We start from the raw sequence: 26985 nt of genomic DNA, 5'->3' as shown, positions 1-26985 counted from the left end.
TAATCCGCGGAGTTTCGAAGAATGCTAATTCTTCTCATCAGAGGAAAACTGTTAGCAAAATAATCAGATAGGAATTCTAGATATTAGCATTCCTATGCATTTGATGGTTATTGCATGGGATGAAACTAAAAAAATTATGAGTTTTCGTAATAAAATATTAAAAATATAAGAATCTAAATATGGAAACTATTCATACAAAGAGTTCTTTCAGAAATCATTTGAGGAAAAAGTCAATTAGATATATATATAGGTATATAGCCAAGTGGTACATATATATATACATACATATATATATATATATATATATATATATATATATATATATATATAAGAGCAAGCATGTACATGTATAGATCCATAGGTATGTAGCCGAATGGATCGGGTCTTTGCTAATGAAGTCAGGGATGGCTTCTGTCGCTGGGGCTAATGAAGCCAGGGATGGCTTCTGTCGCTGGGTTCGAATCTATCGACTGGTGTTAATCATGACACCCTGCACTAATGATTCCTAAAGGATGAAACACTAATGTCTGTAGGTATGGTATTTAATAATTATTATAGCAAATAATTATATATATATATATATTTGTACCACATTTTTCTAATTTTTCTCAATCCTGGTCTTCATTTGGAATATCCTTTAAACCCATACATTTTTGCATTATTATCAAGTTTCAGACAAATGTGACTTTTTGCATAATATATAGTTTTCAATTTATGTGCTACCCAGCAAAATTTATAGCTTGCCTATAAATATGATTTTGCTAACTACTTTCCTCTGAGGATAAAAGCCATTCTTTGAAACTCTATGGAATAAGGAAACATTTTTAATTTTTGCATTCTTGTCGTATAATAAATTGTAATTTCTAAAATTTACAGAGTTTACATTGAATTCCTTATATATATATATATATATATATATATATATGTGTGTGTGTGTGTGTGTGTGTGTGTGTGTGTGTGTGTGTTATTTTATTTGTTTTAGATTTTGCGATCGATACGTTTTGAATGAATTCAGTTATTTATACGAAATTGCATTTTTATTTAAATGCGAGTTGGGCATAATTTTCCCTTTTACCAATTTGCTAGCCCCAAATGGGGAGCGGCATATATATTGTTTTTTTTTTTTTTAACTAATATATATATATATATATATATATATATATATATATATATAGATATATATATTTATTTTTTAACTAATATATGTATATATTGTGTATATTTAGGCAGCATTTTCTCATTTAGACAAATATTATTGAATAGCACAAAGTTATTCTGTTTTACAATTTTCCTTTTTATCTTCTCCAATCTCCGAATAGTCCTTTTTGTGTTCTTCTCGAAATTATGGATTCAACATATACAATTTCGAGAAAAACACAAAAGGGACTATTTGGAGATAGAAGATAAAAAGGAAAATTGTAAAACAGAATAACTCCGTGCTATTCAATAATATTTGTCTCTCTCTCTCTCTCTCTCTCTCTCTCTCTCTCTCTATATATATATATATATATATATATATATATATATATATATATATATATATATATATATATATATATATATATATTTCATAATATTTATTGGGAACAAACATTCATTTCTATGCTTATCTCAAAATGCTTCAATTTTATTAACTATACAAGCATACAGTTGTTTCAGCCCTTTACTGATATTTTTATATATAGTTCTCTGCATATATGTTTTTTTTTATTATTATTTTTATACTACAAGAGAGACACATCAACGCTAAATATGCATAAAATGAAACAAAATAATAAAAGTCACATCGACCTATAAATAGTCTTTCTTGCCGACAATCCGATACCTTCACAAATTTAAAACATAGGCTACACATTCACATGTCCCTACACATTCCTGGGTACGTTTCGGTCAACCAGTTACAAGCAACTAGACCTCTTCAGGCGATGTTATTACTACAAAATTAGAGTTTGTAATTAAAATAAATTTTCATTATAGACTCAAATTTTCATAAGTAATATCGCTTGAATAGGTCTCCAGTTATTTGTAACTGACTGACCGAAACATGCTCATGAATGTGTAGTGACAAGTGTAAAAAGTATAACTTGCCCTACTTTGGTATTGAGTACTCTTGTATGAACCTCGGTGTAAATTCATTGGGTGCTTCACCTCTGGAAAATATTAGAATTATATCTATTTGTTTGGTCACGTTCTGATGTGACCAACAGTTTAGTTTTCAAAATCTTCGAGCGAATACTCATTATGTCTAGTTATACTAACTGATGAGATGTGTGTCTGTGTGTCTGTAATGTCAACAATCTTTAATTTCCATTTATACGTTTGATATACAAGGTGGAACGATAAAATTGTTGCTCTAAAGAAAGCAACACTACAGCTTTTAAAACTTTTATTGAAAAAATCAATTCAGGTAACTTGATTATGTAGTGGAGCTGACATCTATTCAATGTAGCCACCTTCAGCCTCAATCATCTCCTCGATACGGGTTGGTACTGGGGGGCATGCCTTTTTCACAAGTGCTGGCTGGAGCTTGGTGGATACTCGGTGGATGGCAGCGATCAGGCTAGCTTTGGTGTTGTGAGAGGTCAGGTTGGTGATGTTCTCAATATATGACCAAATGAAGTAGTCCAGCGGGCTCAGGTCAGGAGAGGTAGGAGGCCAGTGAGAGACGGGAACAAAGTCATAGCACTCCTTCTGATACCAAGCCTGGGTCTCTTTGGACTTGGAGGCTGGCGCCGAATCCTGTTGCCGCACTCAGGGTCTGCCAGTGGCCACCTGATTGAACACTCTTTAGAACATCCAGGTACACTTTAGTGTTGACTTTCAAACCGACTATGAAGAGGTGACATGGTGCGGCCCTCACTTGAAACCACACCAAAGGCCATAAATGTGGCCGAAAACTTTGTTTTCATCACCCTAGCCATATCCTTGTTATTTATGGTAATCCAGTAATGCATTTTGAGGGCATTGTCATAACTTGGATCAGTAGAGAGCATGAGTTTTAGAGTGGCGCATCTCCGATCTCACTCGTCGAGTAGTGTCACTTTCAGACATGATAGAAGCTCCTATCACTTTCGGGATTCATACACAACTAGTAGATGGTCTGCAACAAAGAAAGAAAACTGGTTTTCATTAAATCATAACGTCTTTTCTAGGGCGAAAATTTTATCATTCCAAACTGTAATTGCTGTTTGACCTGCCTCGCATATAACAGTGTTTTTCTATCAAACCGCATTTTCATACCTTTAAACACACCTTTTATATATATGTATATATATTTTATAAAAGTTTATTTTTGAAATATTGTTAATTTGAATGTATACTGTTTTCGTTTAACGGGTGGAGACTGTTATGATAAAACCTGAATCACCGTTGATTTCGAGTTAAGCTCAATGTATCTATTTTATAGGTACAGAGCATGTATAGTACAAAACTTTGTTGAAATTCAAAGACTTACATTTTCCCTTTTTTTGTAACTTTTGTTTATTTCATCTTGGATTTGTTCACTACACAAGTCAGCCATCTTAGGTACCGTGCAAACACAAAATTTGGTTTGCACGGTACCTAAGATGGCCGACTTGTAACAAGGTGGGGATAGAATTTCCTTTCCCCAAACGTAAACACCAGGTATATCATGTACAAAATTAACTTTTTGCTGGTAACATCGAATGGAAATAACATCTGACGAATTGATGAGGATAGGAGACTTTTATGAACACATAAAATTACCATCCCATTAACGAAACGGCTGTAATGAAGAAATCCAAAATGAAATAGAACAAAAGTTACAAAAAATAAAAAAATGTAAGTCTTTGAATTTCAACAAAGTTTTGTACTATATATATATATATATATATATATATATATATATATATATATATATATATATATATAGAGAGAGAGAGAGAGAGAGAGAGAGAGAGAGAGAGAGAGCTAGACAGACAGACAGTTTAGATATAATAATAGCATAACATACCAAATATGGATTTGTCTTGTCTATGTAGATTTATTTGTCAATATAATAAGGAAAAACCACAATTGGAGGAGGTGTTATATACTCTTTATATCAAGGTATTTCAAAACCTACTTCTGATCAAAAGAAGGGCTATGTTGATCACATTTCAATGCGATATCAAACTAAGGGAATAATTGAGGGGATATTAAGGTATCTGGTATATACAGGAGTGATGGACGATGAATATACGGGGTAGCTTGAAGGTGGGGAGTAAACTAATCTAGGTGGATTTCAGCTGTACTTGGGACTTGAGAGAAATTAGGCTTCGAAATACCTTGGTATAAAGAATATATAACACCTCCCCCAATTGTGGGTTTTCCTTATGACATCGACAAATAAATATATATATACCAATATATGATTTTGTTTTGCCTATAATGCTATTATATATATATATTAAATCCCGAATTGTTTTATGGTAAACAACTGATGGTCCCTGAAAACTTAGGACTATTATGAGTTCAAGGAAGCAGGTTTATTTAACAATTGCAGGAAATTAAATGACTTATTGACAAAATTTTCCAACGAAGGACTAAAAATTATAATTTATAAAGTTTTTTACATAGTTTTCAAGGTTAAAATAGCTCCCAAGAAATATATATATATATATATATATATTATTATTATTATTATTATTATTATTCAGAGAATAAAAAAAACACCCGCATTCATACAATTGTTTCTTGCCATTTTAAAGCAGATTTGTTTTCATGATAAATGATAAGTTCTAGATATGTTTTCCAAAAGGCTTATGTTGGTTGTAGTCACCCATCTTCATGCAACCAGACTCTTTTCTTCTCTTCCTCCATCACTAAATCCTCTGATCAAGTCTCGATTGAAAACTCAAATGCACATTTTGAACGCCAGGATATTGAAGAACAAGGTTTTAAATAAGTACTGGAATTCATGCACTCACTGACCTTTTCAATGCACGGATGATCTAGATAAGCTGAAGATGGACGTTCGATTTCCTCGAAGACTTCAGTAAAATCTGATCGCAAGCGTTTGTAACCAAAATGTTGAGAATTAATTTGATTTGAGAAAATCGCTCTTCACATGGAAAGTATAGAATGGACTCACTTAAAAGAATAAAAGCATAAACTAAAACGTTAAATTCGATTCTATGAAACTTGTTTAAGTATTTAAAGTCTCAGTAGTGTTTGGAGTAGTTAAAAAGTTTCATTGGCTTCCGTTGACTTTACTCACATTTTTTTTTTAGATTTGCCTCTAAGTACTTATCTATGAAATCGAGACTGCTAACCTTTAATGTTTCTCCATATCTCATGAACAGTCTTAAAATCATCCCTACTTAGTAAGTAAAAGTACAGAATAGTTAACAGACCAAAAATTTTCTGCAAGATCTCAACTGATTGTAAGATTTCCACCCACGTAAGATGTAATGAAAAACTGCTTTCTTTCCTTTTAAGCTGGGTTCTTTTATCCGACCCAAATCTCACCAGTCATGTGGGCTTATCATCTTTTCCACGTCTACTTGCATGAAACCAGGTACACTTCTTGCGTTTTCTCTTTTTTTTTCTTCTATCCATGTGCGAGTGGCAGAAAGAAAGGCATCCTTTGTCTCTTTACAGTAAAACTATCTGTGACATTACTACGACACAAATAATAATAATAATAATAATAATAATAATAATAATAATAATAATAATAATAATAATAATTTATACCAAACACAGTAGACTTGAATTATCTATCGACTAGTATACCTTAATGTGCGGTTTAAAAGATTTTTTTTATTTCTACAAAAGCTGATTTAACAACATGTGATACCAAAATGGCTGCCAAAATCTTGCTTCACTATTGAGAAGTTCATGTTTGAAAAAGAATTTTGAAATTTACACTCATAAGAAACGCACTGTTTTAATTAAATAATCATCTCTGTTGATTAAACAATAAAAATAAACAGTGGACCTTGTGTGTGATGCTACCAAAAGAATTATCGGATCGGATAGAATATGTAATCAATAAAATCGATTGGAATTTTTTTATGTGTAAAGAAAACAAACTTAAAATTTATGTGAGTTATCGAATAGTAAGAATCAAATATTGATTTGTCATATACAATATTATTTAGGTCTAAGTTCTATAATCTAAATGACTTTCCTTTGTATATTAGAGGAGTTGAACTCTCCATAATTAAAAAAAAAGTTTGATCTCCATAACATAAGTGCTTGTTGTATTTGTTTCTATAACCAACTAAAATAGATGTGTGAGTAGTACTGTTCTCGTATTTCTTTAATTATCGTTGCCTTTCGTTACTAACCACTTGCCAACTTGGCCTTCTTGTTCTTGGCCTCCGGGCCGGATCAAAGTGTAGTATCTGTTCCGGCAGATACTGCAAGCTATGACTAGCTATGACTAGCAAAGACCAGATGTGGGGGCAACCCCACATGCCTGACCATTAACCAGCTCCCATTTCCCACCTCTCGGGAGCTGGTCCCCTTTTTCCCTTCCCCCTCCCTTCACTCCTCACATTAAAAATCGGCCTTGTGCCTAATTTGCTCGGTGGGGGAGCAAATAAATACCATCTGTTCCGGCAGATGCTGCACTTAAGATAATTTGTACCGGTCAATGGAGGGGAAACCCTCTATACTGGGACAATTATTATTTTTGGTAACCAGAGTGCCCCCTTTTTGCCTACTTTTAGGGGAGCTGGTTTTTACCTCACATTAAAAACGGCCTTGTGCCTAATTTGCTCAGTGGGGGAGCAAATAAACACCATCTGTTCCAGCAGATACTGCACTTAAGATAATTTGTACCAGTCAATGGAGGGGAAACCCTTTATACTGGGACAATTATTATTTTTGGTAACCAGAGTGCCCCCTTTTTGCCTACTTTTAGGGGAGCTGGTTTTTACCTCACATTAAAAACGGCCTTGTGCCTAATTTGTTCAGTGGGGGAGCAAATAAATACCATCTGTTCCAGCAGATACTGCCAGCAAAGACCATATGTGGGGGCGACCCCATATATAAGACCTTGGTGTCAATGTAGGGGTAACCCTTCATACCAATTGTCACCATCCAGCTCCCCTACTCCCCGGGGAGTTGTTCCCCATTTCCCCTTCAGTCCTCACAGTAAAAATCGGCCTTGTGCCTAATTTGCTCGGTGGGGGAGCAAATAAATACCATCTGTTCCAGCAGATACTGCAAGCAAAGACCATATGTGGGGGAAACCCCACATATAAGACCTTGGTCAATGTAGGGGCAACCCTTCATACCAATTGTCACCATCCAGCTCCCCTACTCCCCGGGGAGTTGTTCCCCATTTCCCCTTCAGTCCTCACAGTAAAAATCGGCCTTGTGCCTAATTTGCTCGGTGGGGGAGCAAATAAATACCATCTGTTCCAGCAGATACTGCAAGCAAAGACCATATGTGGGGGCAACCCACATATAAGACCTTGGTCAATGTAGGGGCAACCCTTCATACCAATTGTCACTATCCAGCTCCCCTACTCCCCAGGGAGTTGGTCCCCATTTCCCCTTCACTCCTCACATTTAAAATCGGCCCTGTGTCTAATTTGCTCGGTGGGGGAGTAAATAAATACCTTGGCCTTCGGGCCGGGATCAAAGTGTAGTATCTGTTCTGCAGATGCTGCACTTAAGATAATTCGTATCAGTCAATGGATGGGAAACCCTCTATACTGGGACAATTATTATTTTTGATCACAACCAGAGTGACCCCTGTTTACCCTACATTTAGGGGAGCTGGTTTCCCCCACATTAAAAACGGCCTTGTGCCTAATTTACTTTCGTGGGGAAGCAAATACATTAAAGAGAGAAAATTCTATGAATTGCGCGGGTGTTATGATCTACGCATGCTTACTATCATTGGCTGTAAGTAAGATTAGTTTACAATAGACGTTAGAATATTGCATATATTAGTGTTGGGACGATTAATTCGAATTAGAATCAGAAATCAGGAAAACCAGAACTTTTTGTGGCATCAGAATTGAAATTGGAACAGGAAAATTTTGTGCTTATTTTCTGATGCAAGAAAACGGTTCTTTTAATTTTTTTTATTTGCTTATCTTTTTTTTTTTATTTAAAACTTAATTTTCTATTGCTAATTCTATTGATAAAATGGAAAATACTTATTGATTTTTAAATCTACTAGTAAAACTAAAATCTATAGATCATCCCCAACAAGTGCATTTTAACATTTGGGAAAATAAGTGAACATATTTTATGGATTTATTTCGGTTATCTCTTCCTCTACCTCCCCAGAAAAAAAACCCTATATTTAGAAATTTTAACAAATCAGAATCGGTAAGAGTATTGGAATCGAGAAAAATATTGTAATCGTCCCATTACTAATAGCCAAGCAATGCTAAGTGTTTCTGCCAGTGAAGACACTTGTGTTTTGAGTTGAGGGATTATTTAATCTTGTCAAAGTGATGTATACGGACATATTAATAGAATTGTACTTTATATGTATAAATGTTAAATGGGAAATCTATATATCTATAAAAGTAAAAGTGTGTGTGTGTGTGTGTGTGTGTGTGTGTGTGTGTGTGTGTGTGTGTGTGTGTGTGTGTGTGTGTTTCCCTACCAAATAATTGTCAATTTTCAGTCTAGAGATTTGACATAAGGGGTATTGAGATTTGGGAAAATCTTTTTAATCAGTTTTTGTCCAGAAATTTGTCTGTCAAAGTTCAACGATTTAACCTTTGAAAACTCTACCAAACTCCTCCGCCAATTTTGGATCTAAACACTTGAAATTTTAAATGGACATGGATCAAACTTTTTAATTTGATTTTAGCCCAAAAAAGTAAATATAAAGGGTCAAAATTGGGGTAAAATTAAAAAAAAAAAAAATTAACTCTGCGGTCTTTTACAAAATTATTCAGACAATTTTTCGTTTAAACATTTGAAATCTTACATAAAGTGTATCCACGCGTAAGGCAAGTTATGAACAGTACATAGGGCCGGACTAAAGCCGGGCTAAACTGCAAGTATTTATTAATTTTAATATTAATTTTAAAATACCATTAAGACTAAAATCTGCAGATCATGCATCAAAAATGTATTTTTACATTTGTGAAAATATATACATATATTACATGGGTTTTTATTACAGTAATCTGAAAATTAAAAAAAAAACAAAAAAAAATACAAGTTTATAGCTAAATATTTAAAGATTTTAAAATAATTGGAATCAGTAATTGTATCAGAATTAAGAATTTAGAACAGAGTCGGTAATTGTATTGGAATCAGGAAAAGAATATTGGAACCCTCCCATCATCAGAGATTTTTTTTTTAATTTGTCTGATGTGTTGGGCTAAAAATTCGAAATCGGAATATTTAGACCCGAAAATGTTTTTATGATGCCTGGATAATGCCTGATCGTCCTTCTAGGAAGTAAAAAGTGATATTGTGTTTGTATTACTATACACATAGATTCGAAAAAGTTGTCAAAAAACAAATAAATGTTATCAAAGGCAAGATAAGTTACTTTTCTACCTAACTGGATAAGTTTTTAGTGTTTTTATTTAATGTAACATGTTCATTCAGCTCGAAAACATACAGTGCTTACCGATGTATTGGAAAATTTAAAATGGCGCCGGACTCTCTGTTGAACACGGTAAGTTTGGGAAAAAGGAGTTAAAAATAAAAAAAAACTAGACAAAATACTGTTAGAAACCCGCTCAATACATGTTACCGTGACATAGGCGGACATATATTCGGTGGGTTTCTAACAGTATTTTACATAGTTTTTTTTATTTTTTAACTAGTTTTCCCAACTTACCGTGTTCAACAGAGAGTCCGGCGCCATTTAAAATTTTCCAATACATCGGTAAGCACTGTATGTTTTTCGAGCTGAATAAACATGTTACATTAAATAAAAACACTAAAAAATTATCCTGTTAAGTAGAAAAGTAACTTATCTTGCCTTTGATAACATTTATTTGTTATATATTTGTTTTTTGACAACTTTTTCGAATCTATGTGTATAGTAATACAAACCCATGATTTTTATAAATAAATATTCGTACTGTGTGTACGTGTCATGACCCAATTTTCTGAATGCGTCATGAAAAAAATAAAAAAACTTAAAGAGAAATAAATACAAATTAAACCAACAAAATGTTTCCCTTGACTTAGCAACAAAAATGATCCATAAATACAAACTGGCCTTGGATAGGTCGTGTTTCCACAGCTAACATTAAATTAGTGCACAGTCACACTCTATTTATCTATCTTTTTAATTTTTTTTTTTTCGTACAAGGGAGTCTCCAGTTATCAAAGTTTGAAAGCCACTCGAGGATAAGTGTTAATGAATGTAAGGTGATAGTGTAATAACTGTTAATAGTGTAATTTGGATAGAATTTGGATTGTTTGAGGGGACGGTTCAACATTGGACTTGAAGACTACCATATTGCAATCGGCTTGGAAGTAGGCCAGTGCAACAGTTGCACAGGTGGACAGTTCTTGAAAAAAAAGCTTTGTTCATAGAATCTGTCTATTTACTCTATTATTATATAAAAGGAACTGTGTGTGTGTGTGGGGGGGGGTTCGTTCCCTATGGATTCAGAAACAGCTAGGCCGATTTTTTTTTTTTTTTTTAACTTTCACTCGAAGGTACTTGATATGTCTGGGAGTGTTCTTACATAGGTTTTGTGTCAGAATGTGTCTGATAAGTATCGAAAATCGATAATTGAAAAAAAATCCGATTAAATAAGGAAGTCTGCTTTCGACCAAAGTTAACACCTTTATACAATCTAACATCGCAAATGAATTTGAGAAGTTTTATCACCACACAAGCAGAAAGACCCAGCATATAAAATCAATTGTAACTTCTTTTATACTACAGGGACACATTCGAAATTAATGTTTCTTTTTAGAGCACTATTGAACCATGATACTTGACTTTTGTGCGTTTAACGTTAATTCAAGTGATTGTATAAAAATAATTTCATAGAATCAACAGTTGGTTCTTTGATAAGAAATGAATGTTTCTGTTTAGGGCACGATTGAACCATGATACTTGGCTTTTACATTTAAGACTTTAAGTAAAGCCATTATTAACAACTAATTTTATAAAAATCAACAATAAATTCTCTACAGTGCAATGTAGAGTACAATGCATTGTGGACTAAGTGAAGCTTCCTCCCGATACATCATAGTGGGTCTTTAACTAGAGCAAGCATTCAACTGATTTGATTAAAAAATGGGCGATTTCACCGATTTCGGCGACAATAAGTGTATAGGAGGGTGGATCATTTGTTGATCCTCATTCAATCCCGGACACCGTCGGTTTCACCCTGCTAGTCATTTTATATTTAAAGAAGAGCCAGTCTGTTTCTCTCTCTTTTTTTTTTTTTTTTTTGTTGTATGACTGCGTACATTCATGTAGTTTGTTTTTTTTTAATTAATTTTCATGTGTCTTGTTGCTTCTGTAATTACTGGAATGATGGGCGATCTTAAGATTCCAGTTTCCTTTCATGTGATATATAAAACCTTAGTATTTCTTTATCTCTCAGCTCTGTTTAAGCCAACATCAATAGGAACACTGATTTCAAAACACACGCGCATGCACAATGGCTGTTCAAGACCAGGGATTGATGACAACTACATTCAAGAAAATGGCATGTCTCAGTAATGATAACAAAGGCAGATTCTGCCACACGGAATTGGAAAGTGTGAGTCATCTAGTATCAAGTTGCAAGGTTCTTTTAGGGGATGGCTACTACACAGCGAGACATGATGGAGTATGTAAGTACCTCCACTGGATCATCTTTAAAAAATTAAACATCCAATGTAGCAGCAAATCCTGTGAAAATCAACTTGAAAGAACAGTTGGAAATGACTTATATACCATACATTACGACCATGTAATCCATTCAGCCACCTACCTTGAAAATGCTGCTGTGAAACCTGACATAGTTATATGGAATAAGTTAGAAGAGTTGCAACCTTGGTTGAAGTGAGTGTTCCTTATGATGGAGGTCTGAACAGAGCTGAATGAGAGAAACAGACCAAATACCAAGGTCTCACGTATGATATGAAAAGAAACTGGAATCTTAGAGAGATATCAATCATACCAGTTATCATAGGTGCCACAGGGCTTATGAAGAAGAACCTGAAGTCCTACCTAACTAATATTCCTGGTGAACCAAGTGCAAAAGAGATCCAGACAATTGCACTTAAGGGAACAAACGAGGATACTAAAAAGAGCTTTCAGTTGGTTTCAATAAAAAGCAGGGGGATGTTGACAGCTGGTTTGGCTGCCCCATACCCAGCATTACAATCTTCAAAGGAAGAAAATTAAAAAAAAAAAAAAAATGTGTGTGCGTGTGTAGCACATATTTTCATATGTGCACAGATACACACACTTACGCACACACACACACACACACACACACACACACACACACACACACACACACACACACACACACACACACACACATGTATATATACTTTATATATCTCTACTTATATATATAAAAGGCACTTTGTATGTGTGAGTTCGTTTTCTATGGACTCAGAAACATCTGGACCAATTTTTTTTACACACAAATGTACTTGACGTGTCTGGGAGTGTTCTTAGATGTTTTGTCAGAATTCCTCCAATAAGTATGGAAAATCGATAATAGGAAAAAAACGATCTGTGCCTACACCTAAGCATAGATTCTATGAACGGGGCTTCTTTCTTAGAACTGCTCGTCTGTGGAACTCTATTCCGTTTGCCTGCTTTCCAGATGACTACAATCTGATTGTCTTCAAGTCTAACGTAAACAAGTTCTTATTCAACCGTCCCTCTAAGTAATCCAAGTTACAAATTTCCCACTAATGTTTACTACGCTAAAATCACAATGACTAATGTATACCCATTAACCCTTATCCTCGAGTGGCCTTTGGGCCTTGATAAGAGGTGACTCCCATGTAAAAAAAAAAGAAAAGAAAAAGTATTTTTGTAGGATCCACCTAATTAGCCTACGTGGAGTTGTCAACTATATAAAGATGGGAAAGACCCAATGAGAGACCCAGAGAGATGAGGTTGAGAGTCAACGACTACCCAGGCCGACACCTTCTCCAGGGACAGTTTCCTCATGACTATACCAATGGACTCTATGTAAATATTGTATATACTTTCTTGCTCTCAATATATCTGTTCTACTTTACTTTTGTGCTGTGGTTATTTATTTCCATGTGTTCAGTCGAGTTTCAACAAGAAGGAACAATCCAATTTTGATCAAAGTTAACACCCTTATACAGCCTAACATCACAAGTCCATTTCAGAGGTTTTATCACTGCACTACAGAAAGGCCAAGATTATAAAATCAACTGCAGATTCTTTTATAAGACAGGAGCATGATTAAGATGAATGTTCCTGCTTAGAGCTCACTTGAACCATAATACTTGACTTTTGTGCGATTAACTTTAATTCAAGTGATTATGTAAAAATAATTTCATAAACTCAACAGTTGGTTCTTTGATAAGACGGGCGCGTTGAAATGAATGTTTCTGTTTAGAGAACAATTGAATTATGATACTGGACTTTTGCTCTTTAAATTTTAATTTAATTATATAAAAATAATTTTATAAAATCAATCGTAAGTTCTCTATACAGTGTAATATATTGCGGACTAAGTCACTGCAGGGAGGTATGTGAAGTTTTATAGTAGGTCCCAGACTAGAGCAGGCAATCAATCAATTTGATTGAAAAATGGCCAATTTCACCGATTTTGATGATAATAAAAGTATTAAAAGTGTGGAACATTAATTATCATCCAATCCCGGGTAATGTCCGGGGGGGGGGGGGGACGGTCGTAAAATACGCTTAAATATGAAATCTTAATTTGTCCAAATTTTGTATATATTATTATAGAGTCGTGATTTCAAAAGTGAAAAAAAAAAAATGATTAGGTGCAATCAGCTAGAATCGAAACCGAAAGCAAAACTGTAGCATTCAAAGCTGGTGACGTTACCACTGTACCAATGTGATACGCACATGAACTGATTAAAAATAAACTAAGATGAATGTACAAAATGTATAACGATTTTGTTTTTTAATTTTGACCCCTTTTTGACCCCTTAAAAAAAACTATTTTAACCGGCTAAAGACCCCAAAAAAGAGCGGTCCATAAAAAATCCAATCATTTGAGCCTCCTAACACCGCTATGCGACTTTTAGTTTCGGGACAGATAGAGTTTTAAAATATCGATAGAGACAGACAGACAGACATAGTGAGTTTTATAAATTAGATATACACGAAGTTATAATCATTTTCTTTCAACCAAATAATTATGATTACATCTAAAAAAGATATCTATAATGAAAATCTGGACTAGCAACACTGAAAAATGTCGATAACTTCATGTGTGCAGACAAAAAGGAAAAAGAAAAAAAGGAGAAAGTGTAGTTTAGTCGATATTTACTTGCCAAAGGCAATTTGATTCTCGAAATAATTTTCATAATTTTCGTGCATTCATTTTTATTAATACTTTCAATATTTCCATGCAAAAACCTTAAAAATTGATTTCTTCACTAATCAAATGAACGAATAGATAGACGAACGTTCGATTTATTAGCGAAATGGAATTTTAACATCGTCCAAAGCTTTCAACTGTCAGTTTCTGAAAAAAAAAAACTATTTTATTTTATCTTGTCGAAATCGTTTGCTTTGATTATGTTTGAATTAAAAGATAAAAAAAAACATTGCTAATTTTAAAATTATTAAAATAGCGGGTTCTTGTCCAGAATTCCTCCAATAGTAAAAAAAATAAAAAAATAAAGAAAAATTCGTATGATGTACGTACCTGTGTCGAAGCGGAAATGTCACATTCCAAAAATCACATAAATCGATCAAGTAGTTTTATTTTTAGAAAGAAAATCATCTTTAAGCAATTAGTGGGGATTCGTAGGTATTACAATATAAATCTAGTAAGTATAAATTATTATTAAGTTATCTCCCTTTGTTTCTTGTAATTTTTTTTTTTCAAAATGGTGGCCGAGACAGTTACTTCTCGGATACTCATGAAATTTGATTTTTATTTAAAAATAAAACTACTTGATCAATTCACGTGATTTTTGGAATATGATATTTTCGTTTCGTCACGGATACGTAAATGATACATATTTTTCTTTATTTTTGTTTTTTTAATATAGGGAAAATTCTGGATAAGTACTAATTAGCGTTTATTATTTTAATTTTATCCAGGTTTTATTTAAAAAAAAAAAAACATTTCTGTAAACGACGGGTCACAAAGAACATCTATCAAATCAAAGTGCCTGCATCTCTGTTCGTTAGAGATTAAAAAAAAAAAATTGACTGGATTTCAACCATAGTTTGCATGCATGGAATGTCCTGATAATCTCAGACGAAGATTAAATCTGGACAGTATTCAGAGATGTATACAGAACAAGACTTTATTCTTTGGTATATGCCTCTATTGAAAGAATGGATGAGAGTTCTTGTGTAACAGAGTGCGTATGGACACATGTGAGAAAGCAGCAGCTGAAGGATAGCTGGCTAGTGAAAATATTAGTAGCAGCAGCCGTTAAAGCACATATGCAAATTAGCAAGTGTGCGCAAGCTTGCATCACAAGAAAAGGAGAGAAAAATGCATCATGTGGTCAAGAGGAGAAACAAGTTGTGTGCCGGGCAAGATAGAAGTATGAAGTCAAGGCTGAGAAAGCGCTAGCTAACTGCCAGTGCGAGGTGGTGAAAAGATGGAGACTTTTAAAAAACGTGTGTGTGCAAAAAGACTTTTGCAAAATAATGAAATGCATTGTTTTGGAAGAACCATGAATAAATGCACTTCATGTGCGCTTAAAAAATGTGCCGAGTTGGGTTTTTATTCATTTCCTTTTTTATTTGCTCGTTCTTTTGTGACGGTACCAGACGGCGTGTGGGTCTGAGAGGTTTGAAGTATAACAACACAGTTAAAAAGTAACGGCCACGTTACATTATGCTATGCTTGCATTAATAAATGTAGAACAGTTGAGATAGCAAGATCAGTCGGCAAAAGAAAGCCTGTGGAAAACATGGGAACAAGTGATAAGGATGGACTTTAGAGAATGATGGATAAGTTAAGACCCGGACAGAGACAGGTTTGGTTGGAAGTTGATTTCTAAAATCTGTTCAACATGATGATGGTGGTGGTGGTGGTGATGATGATGATGACATGAGCCATGTTAAAGTAAATACTTCCTTCAAAAACAAATAATGGTCATCTATTAAACAAAACAAAATAAAGTAGCTGGTTATTCCCTATAGATTCGGAAATTATTGATTGGATTACAACCAGACTGTGCATGCAGATAGCCCATGACACTACCTGAGATGTATATTCCGTTAAAGACCGATAATGGAAATCTCTTTAACGGTCTGTTCAACAGAAATCCAGCAACTACTGAATGGATTTCAATCAGATTTAGATTGAGGATGCAAAGTTCAACTAGATCAACCCTTGTTGTTGTTTCATCCAATGTCAGTATGTGCAGGTGAACCGTGAACAAATTCCGATTGCCAGATTTCTCGGTCGGCCATTGCAGCAACCAGCTCAGTTCCTACCAGACCAGTTTCCTTTTCAATAATGGATTTCAGTGTTATATGTGGACGTCCAACTCTCCTTTTTGCGTCTGGAGTCCAAAGTAGTTTTTCTACCGGCTCATCATGGCGACTAATATGACCGGCAAGTGCTAGATGTCTCTGTCTCAAAATATTGGAAACACGAGATAGGGAACCATACAATAACTTGTTTGTTGGATGACTTTTCCAGGATATGTTGTAGGCAAGTTGAAGCATTCTTGTCTATTTACTATCGAGATGTTTTCGACATGAGACGTTTAGCGTTCATAATTCTGAGCCATACAGAAGGATTGACTCTATGCAGGCTTTGAAGACCTTAGTTTTGGTTGCTTTCTTGATTTAAGATTTCCATAATTTCTCTAAAGAATGAAGTGCATTCCATGCTAGATCCACCCTAAAGGTTATAAAATGTCAGGAATAAGGTAAAAGATGCCTTTACTCCTGGAAGTGCGCGTTTGGTCAAAAAGTTTTGTTTTGTTTTTTTTTTTAATTAAAAATGTGCAGCTGCCCTAAACAGATAACATCAGAATCCAAACTCTATATAACTTTAGATTTCCAAATATTCATAAAGCTTTCCAAAATTTTTTGAATCGATACAAATTTGTCTGTCAGTTGGCAACTTATAAGCTCCAAAAAACAAACGACAGAATTATACTAAATTTAGCATAAAGCATCTTTGTCACATGAATGATAAAAATTATTTTATCAATTGTGTCATGAGGAATAAAAATTATACTACTACTACAGCTACTACTACTACCACTACTACTACTACTACTACTACTACTACTACTACTACTACTACTACCAGTACTACTACTTAAGCTGCTGCTACTACCTATAATTCTATTACTATCTTTACTACTACTACTACTAATAATAATCCTGGTGCTACAAGATCAGGCTGTCTGATGATACTGTCTTTCTGGCTTAAAATACAGCAAATAAAATGTTATTGTTTCTTTCCTGTCCTTTGTAAAACTGAATCATGTTCTGCAAAACAAAACAACAATTTTCCCCTACAAAACAATCAAACCAAACACCATGAATAAATATTTAAAAAATATAAAGAACCGCAAACATAAAAACTTTTTCCAAAACTTTCTATATTCGGCATTAAATAACCTAAAAAAGGTTGATATGTCAAAAAACAAGTCGAGCATGCATGGTCCCCCGTGAGTGCACAGTGAACGAAGCATAAAAAAAAATGACTAAGTTCAGCATTTGCCTACCCCCCCCCCCCCATTTAAACCCAAAAGTCCCCCAGGGAGCGTCAAATCCTAGTAAAAATGAACAAACAGTACAGTTTTAGGCCTTAACATATGTAAATTTGAGTTCTGCACTATGCAATAAAAAGAAATGACTAAGTCCATCATTTGCCACCCCCTCCCCATTTAACCCCCAAAGTCCCCAAGGCCTTAGCATATTTAAATTTGAGTTCAGCACCATGCAAAACTGATACATAGACATATACAGAAAATTTTGGACAACTATGATAAAATAGTCCCAAAACTGGAGTGTTTTTATTAGCCTTAAAAGAGTCTCTGGGGTACACCCAAGAGTTATTGCGGAGTATAGACAAACAAAATTATATAGAAATCAGTTAGTTACAACTTTTCAGAAAATTTTATAAAATTCCAAGGCATCAATTTTTTTTTTTTTAATTTTAGCCATTCAAATCCAAAAGGCACCCTTAGGGGGGCAACCGGAGTTTTCCCAGAAAATCCGTTCTGTTAGTTTTTTGCTCATATCATGTTTAATGTTTGTGCAAAATTTTAAAAAATTCCAAGGTGTAGTTATTGAGAAAAGTACGAATGGACAAGGGTGAATTTACAGGTCCAACCTCCTTTTGTCAGGGTACCAACAAAACAACTAATTAACCTTCTGCTACTACTAAAAATAAACACAGTCTCCGTAATTGCTGAACAGTAGAGCACTATGATTTCTTCGGAAAGCCACAAAATTAAACATATTCATTCATTTTTCCTTGTTTTTAATCTATAAACAATTGACTTTACATTTATTTATTGCGTGTACAATGGCCATACAAAAAAATAAGAAAAATCCGTTGCCAGTGTTCAAACTAATATTCATACTCATATAAAATAACATCTGAATAAGTGAAATTAAAAAAAGAAAAAAGAAAAAACGTCACAAACTGGAAAGTTTGATTAAAAGAATGAAAAACGTATAAATCAGTAAAGAAATCAGAAAGAGGAAAAAAGTAAGAAAACATCTCATTCTGAAAATAGATTGAAGGTGGGTTTGTCTGACTTGTTATTTGCTTTCTAAATTCATCTAAATACTTGAAATAGATTTGTTTAGCGTTTTTTTTGGGGGGGGGTAACTTTTATGTGATTGGATGGTTTATTTATGTATAAGTAAATAAAAATTGCTCTGTATTATAGAGGGGGGATTTTTAGACAAAAAAGACATTCAAAATGGTGGCTTTTTGTCTAGCACCTGTGAAGAACTGTTAGTGTTTTATCTGATGGTATTTTCTCCACAGATATAACTGATGTAATGAATACGAGTACATCCGGGTTCCTCCTTACAATAATATGATAAGCATGTCAAGCCATAAATACCAACTGGTAGAACAACTTGAGAGAGACGTCAAAGGATATGCCGTAAGCCTCACGCTTAAGGACATACTAGCTCTGACCACGAATACTCATTCAATATGGTGACTTACTGGATTATTATTTGAATATGTAACCAGAACCACTCAGGTACTTTAAACAAATATATCCCTTTTGTAGGCATATCAATAACATTTTTGGAAAATTTTCAAGTATACTTGCTGCTGCAATATTTTTTTTATTATAAGTTGAGGGTATGATTAAACAAAATTGAAAAGTTTCTACTTATAGATACTGGTGATAGGAACCGACCAATCAAATGGAGCCACGTTTTGCTAGTAACCAATCAGAAACTGGAATTGCTCCATAAAAATATTGGATCTTTTAAAATTCCCACACATAATTTTTTTGTGTCCACATGGGAAAGATCTTTGCCTGCTAAAGTTTTAAGTCCGAGGCTTATACAGATCAGCTACCTACCGAAAACTTTTTTCATCTCCACAGACTTTTACAGATTAGCTACTCGTTGGAAACTCTTCTGAAATTAAACATGGCTTTCAATTCAAAACTTGCAATCCTCAGATTCTTTTTATATGGCCCCTATTCAACTTAGGTGGGTCATGACCTCCATTTTAGGAAATTCTAGTTCGTTTTATTTTTTTTTCTACACTTATGTCTTTTGCCTTTCCCTTATAATGTAATCTCAGTGGATAAAAGATAATAAAAATCTATTTGGCGATAGTAAATGACATTTATTGTGCTAAGGTTATCGGCACGTTATAACAATGTTTTCTGCAAAAGGGCAAAATGTGACGCCATTTTGTTATTGACACAATTCATCATCCAAGCTAGATTACAATTCATTAGGGATTTTCCAATCGTTCATTCTCCTCTTTCACAAGTGCAAATCAGTTTATGCATAATACAAAGATATTCATGCATTTAACATTAAGAGATATACTTATCATTCCCATTCACTAGAATATTGGTCCTTGGTATGACCTTAAAAGACAACCAGTGGTAAGATCTCGATTTGGGGGCTGTGAGGAATGTGGAGTTGCCTCTTAGTTGCAATTGCTCCCAGGTCCACTTTGGCTGAGAGTGGTGGTATGTATTAGGGCATCCCTGTAGGTGGGGGTCTAGAATTCGCTAACTGCAACCCTGTGCAGAAGGGTAAGCTATCTTCATTCCCTCCAAGAAAAAATAGGCCTATCTGTAACCCATGATGTGGATTGATTTAAAAAAAAAAAAAAAAACCTACATCATACTTTTATACCTTAAAATAATTGACCTTTATCAAAAAAATGTAAAAAGAACATCTTCTTGGTTGTCCATCGTTATCTGATGATGACAATCTTCTTCTTGTGAGTCTGCTGATGTTTAAATAGTCCAATCCTGGACCTACAGGTACGGTCACAAATCAGGCATGTGAAGGAGTTACCAGGCAGAGCAGGCTTGGCCTGGCAAGCAAGCCTCTTTGTATGCATGGTCCTATATTTGCTGCTCCTCAATACAATCCACTTCCTGTGAGCAGAGGGAGCACTAGAGATCTTGGCAGGAAGCAAGTTCTTCTAGTGACGAGGGATCTTTGAAATGCTTCCTGTGCCCACCGACACTGCGTCAGCCTTGGAGTAATTGACCATAGAGAATTCTACGTAGTAGTCTGTGGTTGGGCATTTGAATGACGTACCCCAGCCATCTGAGTTGGCATTGGAACATGATGGACTCCACATTGCAGCTGCCTGCTCCCCCAAATGTCTCCAGATTTCTACTATGATGGCTACAGGTCGTCCAAGACTCACATCCATACGGCAGTGTGGCAATGCATATTTCTCTGTACGCTAGCATTTTGGTGTGGAGTCGGAGGTTGTTGTTCTGAAAAACCTTTCTCCTTAGCCGACCAAAGGATGCTGATGCTTGCTCCTATTAACTGGGAGAGGAGCAAAGGCAGTGCACTGGTGTCTTAAAACTAAAAAGAACGTATCACATATATGTCAATTGGAGTAGGGGGTAAAGGCCTCCTGAATCCATAAGATACTCGGCATAACAATGGTCTATATACTAATGTTGGTCCAATTAATCGGAATTGGGAATCAGAAAAAAAACTCGGCAAATTTGGGGGTATCGGAATCGAAAAAACTGGTGCCTATTTCCGATGCCAAAACGATTCTTTTGTTTTTTTTTATTTGATTTTGTTTAAAGTAAAATCTTCCATTGCAGGCAATAATGATAAAATAATAAATATTTATTAATTTTAAAATACCAGTAAAGCTAAAATCGATAGATAATCCTCCATAAGTGTAATTCTATGTTTAGGAAAATATCTGCTTATTTAACATGTGTTTTTTTACAGAAATCGGGGGAAAATAACAACTCTATAGTTAAATATTTAGAGATTTATAAAGAATCGGAATCGGTAATCTAGTACGGAATCTTTAATTGTATTGGAATCGGGAAAAATATTGGAATCGTCCCATCACTACTATATACAGAGTGGTTAAAAAAAAAATGCCATCCATGAAATTATTAATAAAATTCACAATCCTTTCTTCAATCGAACCTATATTCAGCAGTAAGTCCTGGGAACATGTTTACCAGAAACAACAGTTGGAAATAAGTCATACACCATCCACTATGATAATGAAATCCTTACAGCTACATACCTAGAAAACGGAACTATTAAAACTGACATAGTGATATGGGACAAACAGGGAGAAAGTAACAATCCTAGTTGAAGTCAGTATCCCTAATGATACTGCTTTTAACAGAGCTGATAAAAAAATACAATATGTCTTATGCACAGCATCAAGAGAAACTGGAATCTTTTGAAGATCTCCATTCCAATAATTTTAGAAGCGATCTAACTCATGGAAAAAAATTTCAAATCTACATTGGGAATATACCCGGTGGACAAAGTGCAAGAGAAATACAAAAAAAAAATGCACTATAAGGTACAGTTGGAATATTAAAAAGATTTCTCGGTCGAAGTGTCTGAAATAGCAAATGAATTTTTTGCTATCTCCGGAAAAACAAAATAAGAAAATTGGATATGACATGGAAAAGTTGACCTCTTGAGTTTAGGAATTTGGAGTTTGTTTTGATAGATATTATTATAAAAAAAAGAGGGGAGGTTAATGTCCGGTCAGTGTGAAGTTAATCTAGTATCACACCTTCTAATGACCAGACGATTACCAAAATGTCCCCTATATTATTGGGTGGCAATAAAACAAAGACGGTTGGACATTTATGGTTGAAACTTGATGGACAAGTCAGGCATAGACTGAAGTTTATTTATTTTTTTTACTGAATAAGATTCCAGAAAGGATTGTGAATGTTATTGATGACTAGCAGACCGCCCGGTGTTTCCCGGTTGGAAAATATGCATAAATATTACATTAAAATTAATGCAGAATTCTACTTTATTATTGTATTAGAAATATCGTAGGTAATAAACGTAGCGTTAAATTCTTTTTAAAAAAGTGAAGCAAAAAAAAAACGAAAAAAAAGTGAGATAGGTGCATGTGAGTATTACGTTTTTTCTAAACAGTTCACTTCTTGTAAGTGAAAAAAAAAAAAAAAATACTTGAGCTGATATCGAAACCAAAACCTAAAGATACTGAGTCAAGTACGATTATCATCAGGCCAGTTTGACACGGTGTTCTAAAAGTGTACTTTTAAACCTACTTATTCGTAAAACAGTTGACAAACAGATAAAAATCTGATAACCCACACGTAGCAATTTTTTAAATTTTTACCCCTTATCAGTCTTTTTTTTCCGGATGAAAACAGATAAAAAAAGTTTTCCACATGTATGAATACCCTATATACCAAATTTCAAGTTTATAGATAAAAAAAAACAAAACATTTTTCACTTTTATAGATATATAGATACTTCATGGGTGACATTTTTGAGAGTCACCATGTAAATGAAAGATGAACATTGTATGATAAGTCCGACACAGCAACCCAAACTGACCAAAAGGAACGCCTCAAACATAAATTTAAGATTCCATACACAGACGTCAAGATTAGTGATGGAATGATTCCAAAAAATTTCCAGATTCTGGTGCAATTACAGATTCTGTTCTATATTCACAATTCCAATACAATTACCGATTCTGATTCTATAATCGCCTAAAAAAGTAGAATTTAATTTAGTGGGATTAGCAGAGAGTCTTAATCTGCTTTTTAATCTAAATATAATTTTCTTTTCTTAATCTGACAAACTTCTTAATGTTTTTTCTTTGTATATTGTACAAGCAGGTCGCCCGGCATTGCCCGGTCATAAAATACGCTTAACTATGATATTTTGATTAATGCAGATTTCGTATTTATTATTATATTATATTGGATCCAATATATAGTAATGATTTAAAAAGTTAAAAAAAATAAAATGACTTGTGCACCACCATCGAGAATCGAAACCAAAATGTTTAGCTTACAATTTACTTTTTCCTTTGACGTTGATGCCTGAGCTATGAAGACATATTTGCTGCAAGGCTAAAAATTAAAACATGAACCAATAACTATTACATTACACATACATATTCATAATGCCGTCATTCGACCTTCACCTGGCAAATTCTATTTTTTTAATTTTTGCACTTTTGCACCAATTTTCCCCGGCTAAAACCCAAATATAAAGTTTCACACGAGTTCAAATACTCTATATATTAAGTTTAATGTCTGTAGACTAAAAACTGACAGAGGAGTTTGGTAGGCAAAATTTTTTAACAAATATATATACGCATACATAAATATATGTAGAAAGAGGCTTGTGTTTACTATTACCTTTTTACAAAAATATTACGCGAATATAAATCATGTAGAATATCTGCATGAATACAATTACACGTAAGATGATCATCCCGTAAGAAAACCGAAAAACTAACATTTCAATCTGCAGCCGATTTCTCGATTGGATAAACCAGAAAGGTGGAGATTAATGAGCTCCTGACGATCACTTAGAGAAAGTCGTGGCATATGAACTAAATGTTACGTTGTATAACCTGGAACAACAACAATTACGACTAGAGATGCTGCTTTGTTGGTTATTGGTGGATATTTTCAAATGATCTATGGGTAATAATTTAAGCTGGTTTTAAGCAAATTTGTTGCTGCGGACTTTCTTTTTGCCTCCTCAATTTGAAGTCATTTTTTTTAGATTGACTTGAACACTAGTATATTTCAATTAAAAGTCAAATATGAACAAGTAAAATTATAGAAGAACAAAAGGCGAATCAAATAAGGTATAGGTTGTTTAAACTGTTACATTAAATTTAGCTTAAATTTGCAGTTTTTGAAAAAAACTACAAGTGCGGACTTTATTTTTGCCGCCTGTGTATAACGAAGTTGTACTTTTTTTTTTTTTTTTTTAATAAATAGAAAAGAGAGTTTTTAATATGAATACCAATGCACAAAAAAACGTCATTGGAGTATAGATGCAAGATTTTTATAAACTATCGATTTTCAACAAATATCGATTTTCATCGATATTTTTCATTTGTACCAACAATAGAAAATTAAATTAAAAAAGAAAAAATTAATAAGTAAAAGAATCTTTAGGGTTTGTAATGCTTAGGGCACACCCTAATAAAATAAATAATTCGATACAAGCTTCTGAAATGACAAACGCAACAACTTCATAAAAGGTCACAGAAAAGGTTTATTGAGGAGAATGTGGTATTTTCCTTGTAGAAAGCTGGACTCCGGCACCTGGTATTATCGCGGTAGTTATTCCAGTGGAATCGTCGATACCGTAGAGATAACACCGAGGTGGAGAGAGAGAGAGAGAGAGAGAGAGAGAGAGAGAGAGAGAGAGAGAGAGAGAGAGAAGAAAAGGAGGTCCGTTCCGTTTGGTATCTCTCTGCGTAAGAATGAGTTGTTCTTCTTCAAACCGGATGCTGGCCGATTTCCTTTGAGGATAGGAAGTATCAATGCACCGTACCCCTGACTGGTCAAGATGTGGCCGAATAGCACAGGGGAGAGGAAGAAAAAAGTCCCATTTGTTTCTGTTACAAATCGTTTTTTAGAATAAGAAATTAGACTAAAAAATTTTCCTATTTCGATCCCCCCCCACACACACACACAAAAAAAATTCCGATTTTTTTCCCCCCCGATTTTGATTAATCGTCCCGGCTACACATCCACAAATATATTCGCGAGGAATAGCAGCTGGATCAATAACACCTTCAATAAATTTCTGACAATACAATCCGATCAGCGAGAATGGAAACAGGACCGTAGGAATTAACAAGGGAGGTTAGTTTGGAGGTCAGTTTCTAAAAGACAGCATATAAAACAGACGTTAAACCGATGATGATGATGATGATGATGATGATGATGATGACGACGACGACGACGACGATGATGAAGCCCATAACTTCAGTTGCGTAATCTATATATGAAACAATTTCTGATTTGCTATAAAACCAACCGAACCAAACCTTATTTATGCATGCATATTATAACCAAACCATATACGTGCATGTGCATATGTGTGCGCATACGCGTTGGGTTGGTGTAAAATTAGATGTCTTTCTACAATTGCGCACAGAAATCACTTTTTCCACTGCTTCAAACGTAATAGATGTATGGAAACTAAAGCCGTTTTCAGGACTGCCAGCAACCATTGTAAGAAAGTAATAAGGAACGCAAGAGAGTTGTATGCTCAATCTGTTAAGTCCAAAGTAGCTGAGCAGCGGCTTGGTTCCCACCAGTTTTGGCAAATAGCAAACAGAATCCTGTACAGAAGCGTGTGCTCCATCCCAACTATTATCAATGGACCTGAGGTAATCTCGTCAGCATCAGACAAAGCCAAACTCTTTGTCAAGAACTTTGCAGCTAATTCTACCCTTTGCGACCAAGACCGCCAACCCCCAATATTTCCTCCTGTATCAGAAAACACGCTATGTGATATACGTATATCTGTACGTGATGTTGCCAAGCTAATCAAAAACCTTGATTCCAGTAAAGCAACTGGCCCTGATGGTATTCCAATTATAGTACTCAAAAAACTTCAACCTGAACTAGCGCCCATACTTACAAAACTGTTTAAACGTTGTCTTAAGGAGAATAGTTTCCCATCTCCCTGGAAAATCTCATCAGTATGCCCTGTATTTAAGAATTCAGGTGATCGCTCATCCCCCTCTCAGTACAGGCCAATAAGTCTCCTGTGCGTCATGAGTAAGTTGCTAGAATCTGTGTTAAATACAGAAGTAATCAAACATCTCAACAAAAATAACCTTCTTAGTGACACTCAATATGGTTTCCGTTCTGCTAGATCTACAGCAGATGTCCTTACAGTTATATCGCATAGGATTAGCAAATCTCTCGACGGTGGCAATCTTTCTAGGGCAATTGCTCTTGACATATCTAAAGCCTTTGATAGGGTATGGCATAAAGGTTTACTTCATAAGATCGCTAGCTATGGTATAGCTGGAAAAGTCTTCTCAATTATTAAATCATTTCTTTCTGATAGGTTCATAAGAGTAGTAGTTGAGGGGCAAAAATCAGAAGCTCACAGTATTAATGCCGGTGTCCCTCAGGGATCCATCCTGGGCCCAACTCTTTTCCTGATCTACATTAATGATCTTCCAAATCATATCCTTACATCATTTGTAGACATTTATGCTGACGACACTACCATTTATGGTACCACATCTAAGACAGTAAACGAGCAAGTACTCTCCAATTCTCTCTCCTCTGATCTTGAGCATGTAGTACAATGGGGAAAGGAGTGGCTGGTTACTTTTAATGCATCTAAAACCAAGCTTCTCTCTTTACATCATCAACATTTTAATCCACATTTGTCATCAATTGAAATGAATGGCTCTC

The 26985-nt window shown here is 34.6% G+C and overlaps 1 protein-coding gene across 3 annotated transcripts in view; it reads right to left on the bottom strand.

Annotated features, from left to right (window-relative positions):
* The window catches only part of LOC145280045 (uncharacterized), a 434510-nt gene that overhangs the window by 370167 nt on the left and 37358 nt on the right, over window positions 1-26985 (bottom strand). The window lies entirely within an intron of this gene.

The sequence above is a fragment of the Euprymna scolopes genome, chromosome 7, assembly GCF_053919585.1.
Source record: "Euprymna scolopes isolate OS-2025 chromosome 7, ASM5391958v1, whole genome shotgun sequence".
NCBI lineage: Eukaryota > Metazoa > Mollusca > Cephalopoda > Sepiida > Sepiolidae > Euprymna > Euprymna scolopes.
Note: the sequence above shows the minus strand (reverse complement) of the source record. Positions and strands in the feature narration are given on the sequence as shown.